Below are 15336 nucleotides of genomic sequence, written 5' to 3'. Positions count from 1 at the left end.
GTTTTTTTAAATTTCAACTTGTAGTAGGCCTTGAACAGTCGATTGTGAACGCACCATTATATATGGCACCACTCGTGTCAAACGTAAGATTCAAACAGCTGATCCGTGATTCGTAACCAGTAGGTACAGTGCGTTCACAATTGGCACTTCAACGCCTACTATGGGGTGAAAAATATACCTACCCACATACTCGTATTTACTATGTTTCGCTGTCAAATAATGTTATCCAAAATTCTTCAAGTTGGGATTGATTTCGTTCACTTGACTATAGATTTAGCATAGAATAAGTTACACTTAGCCTTGTAAAGGCTTTATGACAAACTTCTACTTATGTTATACCTACCTATCTGAGTGCATTTAAGTCCAAAATAAATGTGTTTTTCACTTTACACATTAGACGTGAAGAGATTTTATAATAACTTTTCCCTCAGCCAGTAGCTGTTCAGGTACAGATATAAATTGGACCCCTTTAGTACATTGTACCATTGCGGAGAAAGCCCTATAAAGGACGACGCACGAACTGGCACTACCCAATTTCTTGGCGCCCGAAACGGCACTAAAACAGGTAGGAACCCAAAAACGCACGAAACGGGAACGCACGAAATGGGAAAAGACGATCTCACTCGCATCATAGCCCCTACAAATTAAACCAGTGAAAATTTTTTTCGCGAGTATTGAGGGGTTTTCAAAAAAATTTTCATGGTCACCTAAGCGAACGCAAATTGGTTTAAAAAAGATTGCTACGAGGCGAGCGTCCAATACCCGTTACCCACTATTCGACAAGCCACAGGTTTAGTTCATTATTTGATGGATATTTCCGTTGTTTTTTTTAAGTACATATATACTCATGTTGGATTTTTTATTGTTTGTTTAAATGCGTACAAACCAAAGAGGTTTTTTTTATTAGGGAGTATGGCTATTGGCGAGACCCCCTTTATAGGTCAACGCATTGCCAGTACTACCTCATTAGGTGATGTGGAAATCTATTGAAGTTAAAAAAAAAAAACCAACATGGATATAGACAGCAATAAAAAAGTATTGGGTACAATCCTGACAATCAGGATTGATCCAATTTGGTCACGAGCCGCCACTGCATCTATCTAAATAAATCCGAATCAGATATTTCTGCTCCTCCAACAGGACTAAAGTGCAAATAAGCAAATACCACAACCGTCCCCCGCGACCTATTTCCAATGTTTTTTGTTTCAGAGCTCCGCCGACACGTAGTGAACGAAAACAAAAATTAACAAATTATTCCCATCCCATCCCAGGGCCGGCTACAGTTTCAAGAGGACCAGGTGTAGGTATCGCACCGACCGGTAGTTTTTTCATAAATTTTTGTTGAAATTATAGCAACGTGTCGAGCAGGAAAGAGTCTTTGTCACCCTCACCCTCGGGTTCGCGTTCCGGTGACCCCGTCGTCAGGCCAAGACGCAAACGCCTACGTCGTTTGTTTATTTCTGCCGCTGCGCCGGTCGAATAAATATATGTCTTAATATACATAAAGTCCATTCAAAAATAAAAAAACCACCAACGTCGCATTTTCCTCGATAATTACTATCGGCAACACTGTTTAGTGTAAAATTTGGTGAGAATTGTAATTTTGAGGTTAAGTGTTTATTAAATGTCTTGTTTTTCTGGGCATGTTTAAGGAAAAATAATAAGAATCAATAAATAAATGAAATGTGCTGCTAATAAAACAATATGAACGGAATTCAAAGCAATTGAATTTTATTTTGAATCAAATAAATGTCAAATCAAATAATTTATAGTTACGGTTGGCTTCAAAAAAAACGGGAACTGCCAGAAAAAGTTCTGTCAGATTTTATTAAATTTTTATAGTTTGAAACGATCTTTTAGAATTTAGGTTAAAAAACTGCACTTATCTGTCAGAAATACTACTGTCAAACAGACACAAATTGACATAAATTGACAAATTAAATTTCAATTCACATTAGGTCAAATTTCATTTTCCGTTTTTTTTTTTTTTGAAGCCTACCTAGGGTTTTTAAAATTTTACGAACCTAAAGCAACAGATGGTGGTTTTTTGATTTTTGAATGGACTTTAGTACATACTCATAGTTGTAAGTTTATTATAACTAAAGACCGGATTTATAAGTTTTATGCTTACAACAAAAATTAAAAGCAGCAACAAAATCAATTCATTTCTTTATGAATCGTATAAAAACAAACTATTTGACACTATGTTTTTTGCGCTTTTTTGCTTTTTCCCTAGTTTTACGCTTATTTTTTATCTTTATGCTTTTTTTCGACTTTTATGCTTATACCGGGTGTATTATGAAAAACCTTTGGTGTGTTATGATGTACTGCTAGCCAACACCCTCCTTTTAGCAGGTAGTTTAGGGATTATTTAAGAGGACGCCACCCCGGTGGTCGAGACAGTTCATCTTATCGTTTTCTGAAAACTAGTCACAAACGTTGTAATTTTTAATTGTAAATAAATAGATTAAGGACGACCTCTAGTATTATTACACATTCGACGACAGGCAGCCCGAAGAAAGTGTAGCGAAGTACCGTAAAATCGGGCTACACAACAAAATTGGTGTCAGGTGTGGGGTTAATGTCGGTTGTTAAGTCGTCATCTCAGTTGTGCTACTGTTGTGCAGTGTGTGTATGTGAAGTTCACTTCGGTTTGAAATCAGCGAGAATTCAGTGTACAGTGGAAGTATCCGTCGAAAGTCACTGATCCGACTTCATCCAGGATCCAGGGGTCAGAATCAAAAATCGACGTTCCGTACGCGAGGAGTGAACAATCTAGGGGCCACGTCGGCGATCAAGTCAAATAATCCAGTCCAGTCCAGCAATCCACCACGACAGCGATAAGTGCAAAATCTTAGTGCCTAATTTTTAGTCATTTAGTCAGTTAACGCAAATTATATGCAAACTCGAGCTCAGAAACGTAAGGTCGAGCTTCGGGCCAATCTTCCATCGAATTCATTATCATTATACGAAACCAGTGACGCAACAGAACAATCAAAAATGCCTTTTAGTATCGAAATAGCGTTAAAGATGATCCCCGAATTCAAGGGAAGTAAAGAGCAGCTACATAAATTCCTGACATGTTGCGACATTGTTTTTGACACTGCTATCACTGATGCGGAACAAACTACATTTTTAAGTGTTGTAAAAACTAAACTTTGCGACCAAGCTTACAATTTAATTAAGTACAAAACAATAAACAATTGGGCGGAATTAAAAACACTACTCAAAGATCATTATAGAGAAAGACGAACAATGGCTCAAATTCAAATGGAACTGCTAACTTATCGTCAGGGCAAGACCGATGTAAGATCATTCGCGACAAAAATCGAAAAAATATTAGGTGAACTAGACGATGTTTGCATTTCCAGTCAAGGTGAAAACGCCAAAGAAACGATTCAAAATTTGAATAGAGCAACAGCTCTTAAGGCATTTGTTGATGGTTTACATCAGCGGTCGGCAAGCCGCGGCCCGCGAGCCTCCACCTTGCGGCCCGCGATTGTTTTGTAAATAAAGGTCTTTTTATTTGGAATTATTTTAATTGCGCGCCAAAATTGAAATCTGTGACATCCGCGAACGTGATGACTCGTCCCCGCCCTCGCCTCGCCGTTTTGGCGGCAATCGAAAGAAACGTCCAGCGCGATGACAATTGCCGCCCGTGTACTGTGTACTGTGCCGGCTGATCGAGTGAAACGAGTTATAGTTACATATATAATTGGATCCACGGCGCCGTACGAAATCAACAACTACCTATTTTGTTTTGAATTTCGGTAAGTGTGAGAGTTCTTTTTTTATTTGACACACTTGAGTTCACAAAATTAAATAGCGTGTATTCAATACAATAATACTTCTATTGTTGCAGCGTTTACTCCCGGTTGTGGGCTTAATAACTTTCAGTGATGGCTTCAAAAAAAAGGAAGTTATTAGAAGAAAATAGAGTATTTAACGATGCATGGACAGATTTATACTTTTTTATTGATTGTAAGGGAAAACCCCTATGTTTAATATGCCAAAAAACTATTGCTGTTCAAAAAGAATATAATCTCAAACGCCATTACGATAGCAAGCATAAAACAAAATTTGCATTTCTTGTGGGTGATTTACGGAAACATAAAATTAACGCATTGAAATCGTCAGTAAAGAACCAACAAAATGTTTTTAAGGTTCAAGTTCAAAGTAACGAGTCGGGTGTACGTGCGAGTTTGAGGGTAGCAGAAATACTTGCGAAGTCTGGCCGACCGTTTACTGACAGCGAACTAGTAAAACAATGTGCTTTAGTTATGGCTGAGGAGGTGTGTCCAGAGCAAAAAAAAAAATTTGATGATATTTGTCTATCTGCCAGAACCTGCACCCGACGTACTGAAGATTTGGACAATAATTTATGCGAGCAACTTCAGGAGGGCGCACTCGAATTCCCGTCTGATTTATTTCTTGTCATAAAGTAATGCAAGAATTCCCGTCAGGTAATTATCAACTGATATAATCCATAACTCGAGTTCCCGTCAAGGGTAAAAGAGCGCTTCAATCCCTTACTTACCTACCCCTCTAGCCGTTGCCAGGTACCATTGTTGTTTACCATTACGTGGACCAAAAAAAAAATGTTTAAAATTTTAAAAAGTTACAAATACCCTGTGATCAACAATTATATATGTACATAGATAAGGGGCGGCTGTGATTTTGACAGTGTCAGATTTTTCGTATCTGTGCTAAGTCAGCTAATAAACGTCAAACAACTGTCACTATTAACCAAATTTTAACGCAAAAATGGTTTTTACTTCAGAGCATAGAAGATTCATCATTGAATCTTACTTTCGTAACAGTGCTTTCAATAACCAAGATTTTTTTCTGACGGGAATTCGAGTCTAGAATTTGTGGTGCATTTTTGCCTTGACGGGAATTCGTGTGCAGGATTAAAGGGCCTATGTCCAAGGCCAGGTATAAAATATTATGCTGACGGGAACTCGTGTGCACCGCTTCAGGAAAAGGCACGAATATTTGAATGGTTCTCTTTAGCCACCGATGAAAGTGATGACTAGGGCCCGGATTTTAGGCAAAATGGACTATTTTTATTTTTTAAGGCACGTGTATGAAACTTGTCTATAAATGATTTCTGGCTTAATTTGAGTAATTAGAGCTATATTTGATTCTGCCTATTCGGCCTAAAATGCCCTTTAAATACCTATTTTACTTTATAACTGCCTGAACATGCCTAAAATGACCAAAAATAAATTTCATTTTCGCGATTTTTTCTCAATATTCGAATTCTGGGAAGTTTACGGTATTAAAAATGTAAAAGTGGTACCTCAATAAAATTTACAATTCTTTATGATTTTGAAATTTAAGGAGATGTAATTATTGAAATGTACAAAGTGCAGTACAATAGAGGAATTACTTTTTCGCTTTTACGGTTGGGACCATGGTGTCAGCGGTAAATACTCCGACAATACCTAAGTACCAGGAACCATTAGACTGGTCTGGCATAAATTTCAGAGTTTATCTGTTTGCCTCTCTTCGAAGGGGTGCAGGTATACACAGTCTAATGGTTTGTGACACTTAGGTATTGTTAGAAACTTTAACGTTTATACAATGGTCCCTACTATAAAAACGAAGTTTCTCAAAATATAAGTCCACTTTGGTGGATAACAGACAATGTTTTAAAATAGAAAATTCAGAGCAATATATTGTATGCCATGTAAATACGAGTATATAACTAACAAACTTGTAGGTAGATATATTAATTAAATTACTCGTAATAAAGAATAATTGGTAATTGTTCACTTTAACTACTTCGCGTTTTTTCTGTCTAGACAGCCTCAGGACGTCCTCCTACATCGTTTCCCACCAGTCAAACCTTGTACAAATGAAAATTTTCCTTACACTTTAGTTATACTAAGACTTGGCGCGACCTTGACACGACCTTGACACACAACAAGAGAGAAAAAAAAGGCATTTGCACAAGGTTTGAATGGTAGGACACGATCTAGGAGGACGCCCTGAGGCTCTCTAGCCAGAAAAAAGGCGAAAATTCCCCAGAAGTAGTTAAAGTAAACAATTACCCAATAATTAGTAAATATCTTGTTGGGTGTACTTAAAACTTTAAAAACCCATTTTTAAATTTAATTAACCACAATTTTAAGGACCTATTGTGGCTTATTTTCAGTTCTTAAGGGACTATTTGCAGTAATTTAAGGGACTATTTTAGGCACCTATTTCCGACTTTTTAATTGCCTAAAATCCGAGCCCTAGTGATGACGTTTCAGATACTGCGCAGCTACTAATATTTGTGCGCGGAATTGATGAGAACTTTAATGTTTTTGAGGAGCTTTTACAGTTATGCAGTTTGAAAGGAACGACTACAGGGGAAGATTTATTTCGCCACTTAGAACAAGCGTTAGTGTCAATGCAATTACCATGGGAAAAATTGGTAAGCGTTACAACTGATGGAGGCAGAAACATGAGTGGACAAAACAAGGGCCTGGTGGGTAGAATTAAAACTAAACTGGCAGAGATAGGTTGCGATATGCCGTTATTTTTCCATTGTATTGTCCACCAAGAAGCGTTATGCTGCAAAGTTCTTGCATGGAAAGAAGTAATGGACATCGTAATATCGACAGTAAACTACATCAGAAAAAATGGGCTGACACATCGCCAATTTCAACAGTTTCTGTCGGATATGGAAGCAGATCACCGAGATGTCCTGTATTATTCTGAAGTGAGATGGTTAAGTAGAGGTGCAGTACTGAAAAGATTTTTTGATCTCAGAAAAGAAATCAACACTTTTTTGATCGAAAAAGGTAAATCTGTTCCAGAACTTACAGATCCTCAATGGTTAATAGACCTTGGATTTTTGACAGATTTAACTCATGAGTTAAATATGCTGAACATGAAGCTCCAAGGAAAAAACAAATTAGTCTCTGATATGCACACAGATGTAAAGTCATTCCAAATGAAAAACAAGCTCTTTATAAAACATATTGACGAAAAAAAACTGGACCATTTTCCGAATTGTAAAAAAGCTGTCGAAGAAGTTGGAATGAATTTTCATTGGAAAAATGATAAAATGAAATGCATTTTAATGCAGCTACAAAATCAGTTCAACGACAGATTTTGTGACTTCGAGAAGGTTTCTGGCAAACTGAAGATTTTTGCAAACCCTTTTTCATGTGATATTGACGACGTACCGAGTAATTTACAAATGAATGTGATTGATCTTCAATCTAATGACACTCTCAAAAACTCCTTCTATGAAATCAATGATCTTGTTAAATTTTATGGCAGTTTGCTATCTAATTTTGACGAATTGAAAAGGTTTGCTCAGCAATTAATTACAATTTTTGGCAGCACTTACTTATGCGAACAAACATTTTCAATCCTCAATTACAGAAAGAATAAATATTGTTCTCGTCTCACAAATGAGCATTTGAGTGCCATTTTACGAATTTCTACGACAGGTATGAAAGCAAACATTCCACAAATAGCCAGTCAAATACAGCCTCAAAAATCGCATTAAATTTTGATTTGACTCGCATATATAGCATATTTATTTCGAAGTTTTCACTTAATTTGTCTGTTTTTTTCTCATTTTCTTATTGTCATTGTTTCTACTTATTAATACAATTTATATAAAATGATGATGAATAAAGTAAAAGTAAATATTTGTGTTTTTGCCTTTTTAATATCATCGATATAGGTACATACCTATTAACAAAAGTATGAACAAGTGCGGCCCGCCTTTATTCCTTTTTGTCACTATGTGGCCCTTGCCTGCTAAAAGGTTGCCGACCGCTGGTTTACATGATTCGATTAAACTTATAATTAAAGCGTCTCGTTTCGATGACTTGCCTACAGCAATCGAGCCGGCTTGCGACGAAGAAAGGAATGTTGCCATTAACAGTAGAAGTCGGGAAAATAATTCAAATCAAAATTGTAAAAAATGCGGTCGATCAAACCATATCACCAGCCAGTGTCGTTACAATAACTACAGCAATGCACCGAATCAAACCTCACAAAACCAAAATTGCGGTAATCATCATAATTATAATGCAAATAATCACAACTTCTCAAATCAAAACCGTGGTCAAAATAATTGGTCGAAAGCTAGTAATCAAACACAAACCAATTCCGGTACAGAATTATTTTGTAGATACTGTAAACGCGTAGGACATGAGATTGAATTCTGTAGGAAAAGAATATATAACAACAGTCGAAAAAACATTAACAATGATGTCCAAAATTCGCAAGAGACGTCGGGAAACGAGAACGGATCGAGTTCAGGCAGTCAAATCTCGGTCCGCGAACTCAGGACTGCTTCCCAATAAATTCATTTGAAAAGCAAGTATTTGTTTTGACAAATAAAAACTCATGTTTTGTCAAACTTCCGCTCAACATTCCAAACTCTAAAATTGCAACACTACTACTTGATACGGGATCGGATATCTCACTTTTAAAAATTAATTCCGCCGATGATGACGCACAAGTGTCCATTGAAAAAAAAATTAAAATCAAAGGTATTGGCACAGAAATCGTAACATCTTTAGGCGTATGTTTTGGGAATTTCCAGCTTTCTAATAAGGTGTCAATTGGCCATGCAATTCACATTGTCGATTCAAACTTTCCCATCCCCGGAGATGGCATTTTAGGTAAAGATTTTTTGGAAAAACATAAAGGCGTCATAAATTTTGCAATACCGGCTCTACAAATAACGATACAGGACGAAACCTTTTCATTCCCCATGAACCAGATGTTCCAAGAAACACCCGTCGTAAACCAATCTCTCTTAGCGGAAACCGTCCCTCAAATAACGATTCCGCCTAGAACGGAATTTACAACGAAATTAGGGGTAAATTTTTCTGGACCCAAACTTTGTTTACAAAAACGAGTGGTCGACGGTTTATACAGTGAGAGGCAAAAGTATGGAATAAATTCATTAAAAATTAAACAAATTTTTTTTTTCAAAAATCTTTGGACAGATCAATTTTAGTTTATAAAAATACATATCTTAGTGCAGAATAAAATTCCAAACAGTCATTTGTTTTCGAGTTATGACGTCATCGATAGTTTTTTTAAATGGAAACCCCCAATTTTTTTTCTTGATTATGATTGCCCTTTTAATTGTCTAAATGCCAGTATGAAAATTTTGTCCCCTTACATAAGGAAATTTTTGAGAAAAAAAAATAAATTTGGAAAAATTAAATTTTATAACGAACAAAAACAAGTCAAAAACTGTGTTAGTAAGTATTTAAAATTATGGAATTAAATGTTCGAATTACCATCCCCCAGCTGGTTGACAATAAGCAAGTTTATGAAGAAATTCCCCCTGTTTTGTCTAGTTTTATCCTCGCACCCAATCAAAATTAAAATTTCTATACGTTGTGTTTCTGTTAAATGAGTCATTTTCGAAAACGTTTTGCAAAACAAATAACACATACGAATGAAATTGACAGTAACATTTGACTGTTTGATTTACCTACTTGATTTTTTGACTTGTTTTTGTTCGTTATAAAATTAATTTTTTCCAACTGTATTATTTTTTTTCTCAAAAATTTCCTTATCTAAGATAACAAAATTTTTATACTGTCATTTATACAATTAAAAGGGCTATCAGAATCAAGAAAAAAAATAGGGGGTTTCCATTTAAAAAAAACTATCGATAACGTCATAACTCGAAAACAAATGACTGCTTGGAATCTTCTTTGATACTAAAACATGTATTTTTACAAACTAAAATTGACCTGTGCAAAGATTTTTTTGAAAAAAATTTTGTTTAATTTTTAAGGAATTTATTCCATACTTTTGCCGCTCACTGTATATTCCAAATGCCATTGTAAAAGGCGAAAGCGGATATTGTCGAGTGAGAGTAATAAATTCTTTAGAAATACCCTCAGAAATAAAAATAACTGATTTCGAGTTCGAAGATCTAGACAATTACCACGCAATAAATTTCATAGAGAGTTCTCATTCCAAGCGGTTACAATTATTAGAATCCCAAATACTTCAGAGTCATTTAAATAAAGAAGAATATGACTCAATTTTAAAAATTTGCCGAGAATTTAATGACATCTTCTATCTCGAAGACGATCAATTAACGCACACTAATGCCACAAAACATTCAATATCCTTGCTAACACAAAAGCCTGTATTCGTCAAACCTTATAGAATTCCTGAATTTCAAAAACCCATAGTCCGACAACAAATCGATCAAATGTTAAAAGATGACATTATAGAAAATAGTGTTTCTCCTTACAACGCACCAATATTAATTGTCCCTAAAAAACCCGACAATATGGGAAATAAAAGATGGCGTTTAGTTGTTGATTTTAGAAAATTAAACGACATAACTGAATCGGATGCTTATCCCCTGCCAAACATTACCGAAATCTTGGAACAATTAGGTCATTCTAAATATTTTAGTGTTATCGATCTCGCGACAGGATTTCACCAAATTCTTTTGAGCGAGGATAGCAAACCATTTACTGCATTCACATTTGAAGGACGCTATCAATATAAAAGACTTCCTATGGGATTAAAAAATTCTCCCGCCACATTTCAAAGACTAATGAATCATGTTCTTACGGGTCTCCAAGGAATAAAATGCCTTGTCTATTTAGACGACATAGTTATTTATGGTAGTTCCCTGAGAGATCACAATAATAAACTGATTGACGTGTTTAACCGGCTTAGACAGCATAATTTAAAATTACAACCGAGTAAATGTTCATTCTTAAGGAAAGAAATTACATACCTAGGCCATGTTATTTCGGAAGACGGGATTAAACCAGACCCCGACAAGATACAAGCGGTCAGGGATTATCCAACTCCAAAAAACAAAGACAACGTCAGATCTTTCCTAGGTTTAGCATCATATTATAGAAAATGTATTCCAAATTTTTCACAAATAGCATATCCGATGAACAACCCTCTAAAAAATAATATTGAGTTCAATTGGACATCTCTGTGTGACGAATCATTTGATAAATTAAAAGCCAAATTAATAAATCCTCCTATTTTGCAGTATCCCCATTTTAATCAAGAATTTATTCTAACAGCCGATGCAAGTCAACATGCAGTCGGTGCGGTCTTATCCCAGGGCATAATCGGTAAAGATTTACCTATCGGGTACGCATCGAGAACGTTGAGCAAAGCTGAAAAAAATTATTCAACCATCGAAAGGGAATTAGCCGCTATAGTCTACGGTGTTCAATATTTTAGGCCTTATCTATACGGAAAAAAATTTAAAATCGTGACTGATCACAAACCTTTGATTTCAAATCCGTCGTCTCGTCTTATGAAATTTAGACTAAAATTAGAAGAGTACGAATTTGACATAATTCATAAGCCCGGTAAATTAGATACAAACGCCGATGCCCTCAGCAGAATTTACAAACTTAACGGTGAAAATAGTGAATCGTACGAACAATATTTAAAACACATCAAATCTAAAGTCATTATAAACTCGAACGTGCTCGAATCGGACGAAGCCATGGAGGACAGTTCCGATGATGTCAATCTTGTTTATTTTACGGACAAACATTTCGAATCAGAAGTAGAGTATCATAATAGTCGTCCCGAACTGAAAACACAAAATGTCAACATCTCAGACATCGCTTTTTTAAAATCTGACAATCGCTATTTTCTATATCTAATTACCAAAGAAACACATGCCCATAAATCATCATATGCAGACATTTTCCAAGGCTTGATCAATTTAAAGGAGTTTTCTTTCAAACATAGTATTGAAAAAATTGGTATATCGACTTCGAATTTGAAACTACATAAAATTAAATTTGAATCCATAAGAACCATGATTCGCTACATCTTCAAAGATACTAATATTCAAATAATAATTTTTCATAATAATACTAAAAAGGATCTAACTCGAAATGAAATTCAAGACATTTTAAAAGATTACCACGTAAATCCTCTTGGTGGTCATCAAGGTGTAAATCGGACTTTTAATCGCATAAAAAAACATTACAGGTGGCACAAAATGTACAAAGACATTAAGCATTTCATAAATTCATGTCAAACGTGTCAACAAAACAAAATTAGTCGGAAAACGAAAGCTCCAATGACCATAACTAGCACGTCATCCAAACCTTTTGAGAAAATATTTTTAGATGTTGTAGGTCCCCTTAATCCAACCGAAAATAATAATAAATTCATACTGACTTTCATCGACGATCTCACAAAATTTTTCATAGCCATTCCCATTCCAAACCAAGAAGCCAATACTATAGCCAAGAATTTCACTACTGAAATTAATTGTAAAATTTGGTATGCCACAAACCGTACTAACTGACCAAGGCACAAATTTCGAAAGCGCGATTTTCAGGGAAACGTGTAAACTTCTAAAAATTAAAAAAATTCACGGAACAAGTTTCCATCCCCAAACAAATGGCAGCCTCGAGAGAACACACCGAACATTAGCCGAATACCGAAGATCATTTATTAATCGGGATCGTGATAATTGGGACGAGTTCCTACCATTCGCAGCATTCACATACAGCGTGGTCCAACACTTACCATTTTTGCGATTACACGTTTAATAATTGTCCAAAAATTCTGAAACTCGGTAAGCACAATCTACAATTAATATTCTATGATTGAGCATGATCAATTTTTTTCAATTAAATTTTTGTGATGGAGCTAACTTTATAGCGATTTAATATCAAATTGGTCCAAATATTGAAAGCTTTTTTTTGCTCTACTAGTTACAGAACTCCTCACCTTTTTGATTTATCCACTTCCGACTTTGAATTATAATTAGGTAATAGTGAAAATTGCGATCAAATATCAAGTTAAAGAAAGCTGGAATCCAAGACCGTTTATGGTAGAGCTGAATAGGACAGCTCGTAATGTGATGGCCCCCCAATAAATCTTTTTGACGCAGGGCTGTCGGCTCCCCCGAAACCATTTTTCAGGTCAGTACTGGTGAAATTCCAGTTTATTAGAGAAACGATTCACAGCAAGTAAAGGATTTTTCTTTAAATGAAAAATAGATATTTTAGAAAACTGAATATTGAATAATTTCAACTTCATTACGTAATTTATTTGGAAATTTCTTCAGAATGTTTGCCGAAATTGCTAGGCGTAAAATAGTCGAGTTCGGCCCTGACAGGCTAAGTACCTGCAGTTTGGAGATGGGGTATTGTAAATCTTACTTCTGGTTTGGTTTGTGATTAGGCACTTAGTGTAACTGCGTCATAAATTCCTGTCAGTTGTGCGGCACCTTCTTTAATTTAAATCGGCAATGTGATGCGTTTTAATTTTTTTTATTTTCAGATTTCTGTTTTCTGTATTAGTTTGAACCTATTTAGATTAAAAAATGTTTTTTGAATTTTGATTAATTTCACTTTATCGCCTCTTGACGCGAAACCCAATTGATAATAAATAAAATAATGGGATAGGCTTATAGCTCCATAATGTGTGTCTCTTCTTAGCCAAGCGTAAAATTTGTTCGATAATTAGAAACCGCGCAATCGCAAAAATGGTAAGTGTTGGACCACTCTGTATAACACAACACCTCATACATCTACAAAAATTACACCTTTCGAGCTATTATTTGGACATAAAGCTTCAATTCCTACATCATTAAAGGAAAATCCTGAAATCCATTACAATTATGATGATTATTATGCAGAATTAAAAGCAAGATTGCAACATTCACATCAAATTGCGCGAGAAACTATAATCAGGGAGAAAGAAAAATCAAAAAACAGATATGATTCCAACGTAAATCAACAAAATTTCTCACCTGGCGATAAGGTTTGGTTAACCAATGATGCAAAGGCACCAGGAAAATCAAAAAAATTAGAACCACGTTTTAAAAGTCCTTTCACAGTACTTTCAAAAGATTCAGATGTTAACTACACCATATTAGTCAACAAAAAGCCTACTACAGTCCACGTAAACCGTCTAAAGAAATGTTCCTAGAAAAAAAAAAAAACAAAAAACAAAAAAAAAAACTTTTACCCATGTAATTTTGTTATTACCTTGCTTTACCATAATCTTGTAAAAAAAAAAAAAAAGTCTATATTAACACTGTTTATAGAATAGAATAAGTAGGTACCGATGAATGGTTGTTATTCCAATTAGGTAGATATTTAAGTCATATTATTTCATTAATTATTGATACGTGTAATCGTACTTACTTATAGTTATTGATATAATTATGTATGTTAATTTTATATTCGATATTATTATATATGTATTTAGATTAAAATTTGTATCATTGCACAAATTTTTCAAATGTGAGGGGAGGTGTTATGATGTACTGCTAGCCAACACCCTCCTTTTAGCAGGTAGTTTAGGGATTATTTAAGAGGACGCCACCCCGGTGGTCGAGACAGTTCATCTTATCGTTTTCTGAAAACTAGTCACAAACGTTGTAATTTTTAATTGTAAATAAATAGATTAAGGACGACCTCTAGTATTATTAGAATTTATTACACATTCGACGACAGGCAGCCCGAAGAAAGTGTAGCGAAGTACGGTAAAATCGGGCTACACAACAGGTGCTATAACTTCCTTATTTTTTATCCGATTTTAATAAATGATATGTCAAACAAAATCGTTTTAAATGGGCTACAATTTGAATTGATCCAATATTTGTTCTTGAGTTCTGTTTTTGACAAATGATAGTCAACTTTTTTTTTTCAAATGGCACTATTAACTTTTTTTTGTTCAGTTTTATAGAAATTTTTATTTTAAATTGAAAATGTAAACAACCATGCTCATGCATAGAAACAAAAAGAAGAAATTAAAAAATGATGTATTTTTTTTAAATCAAGCAGTCACATTAAACAGTAATAAAAGTGCGTTCTAATTTTGCAAAGTGACTAAGACAGCCGTGGACATTCAAGAGAATGTCTATTTGACTCCGGCCGATAACAGAGATGATTTAATAAAAAGAATCGTAGCAGTATGTGAACAAATACTACCAGAATTTTTATTAAACGCCGCAATGGGCGTCAGTGGAAGGTGTTGAATATGTATAGAGAATGGAGGTAATTTCAAACATTTGCTATAGTAAAGTTATGGTTACTTGATTTTTGGAAATTCTATTTTTTTTTATTAAAAACAAATTTTTGATTTTTTATTTTAATGTTTGTGTATTCAGAAGATAAACATCTATCAGAATAAAGATAAAAAAGTATACAGTGCAACTTAAAAAAACAAAGTTAGCTGCGGTCTGTATAAAATTTTAATGTTAAAAAAAAATCATAGCATGTCGGGCGAGATGTCGGGCCATAGTGTTTCTAAAACGATTTTGCTTGACGCATCTTTTGTTGAAATCGGATAAAAAAAATACGGAAGTTATAGCACCAAAGGTTTTTC

General features: G+C 34.8%; 1 long non-coding RNA gene across 1 annotated transcript; it reads left to right on the top strand.

Annotated features, from left to right (window-relative positions):
* The first annotated feature begins 3445 nt into the window (after positions 1-3445).
* Positions 3446-7661, top strand: LOC138133305 (uncharacterized). Its single transcript, XR_011160317.1, has 2 exons — positions 3446-3770; positions 3863-7661. It is a non-coding gene; the product is annotated as an uncharacterized lncRNA (long non-coding RNA).
* Positions 7662-15336: the final 7675 nt, after the last annotated feature.

Source organism: Tenebrio molitor, chromosome 6 (assembly GCF_963966145.1).
Source record: "Tenebrio molitor chromosome 6, icTenMoli1.1, whole genome shotgun sequence".
NCBI lineage: Eukaryota > Metazoa > Arthropoda > Insecta > Coleoptera > Tenebrionidae > Tenebrio > Tenebrio molitor.
The sequence above is the reverse complement of the archived record's forward strand: the minus strand, read 5'-3'. Positions and strand labels throughout refer to the sequence as shown.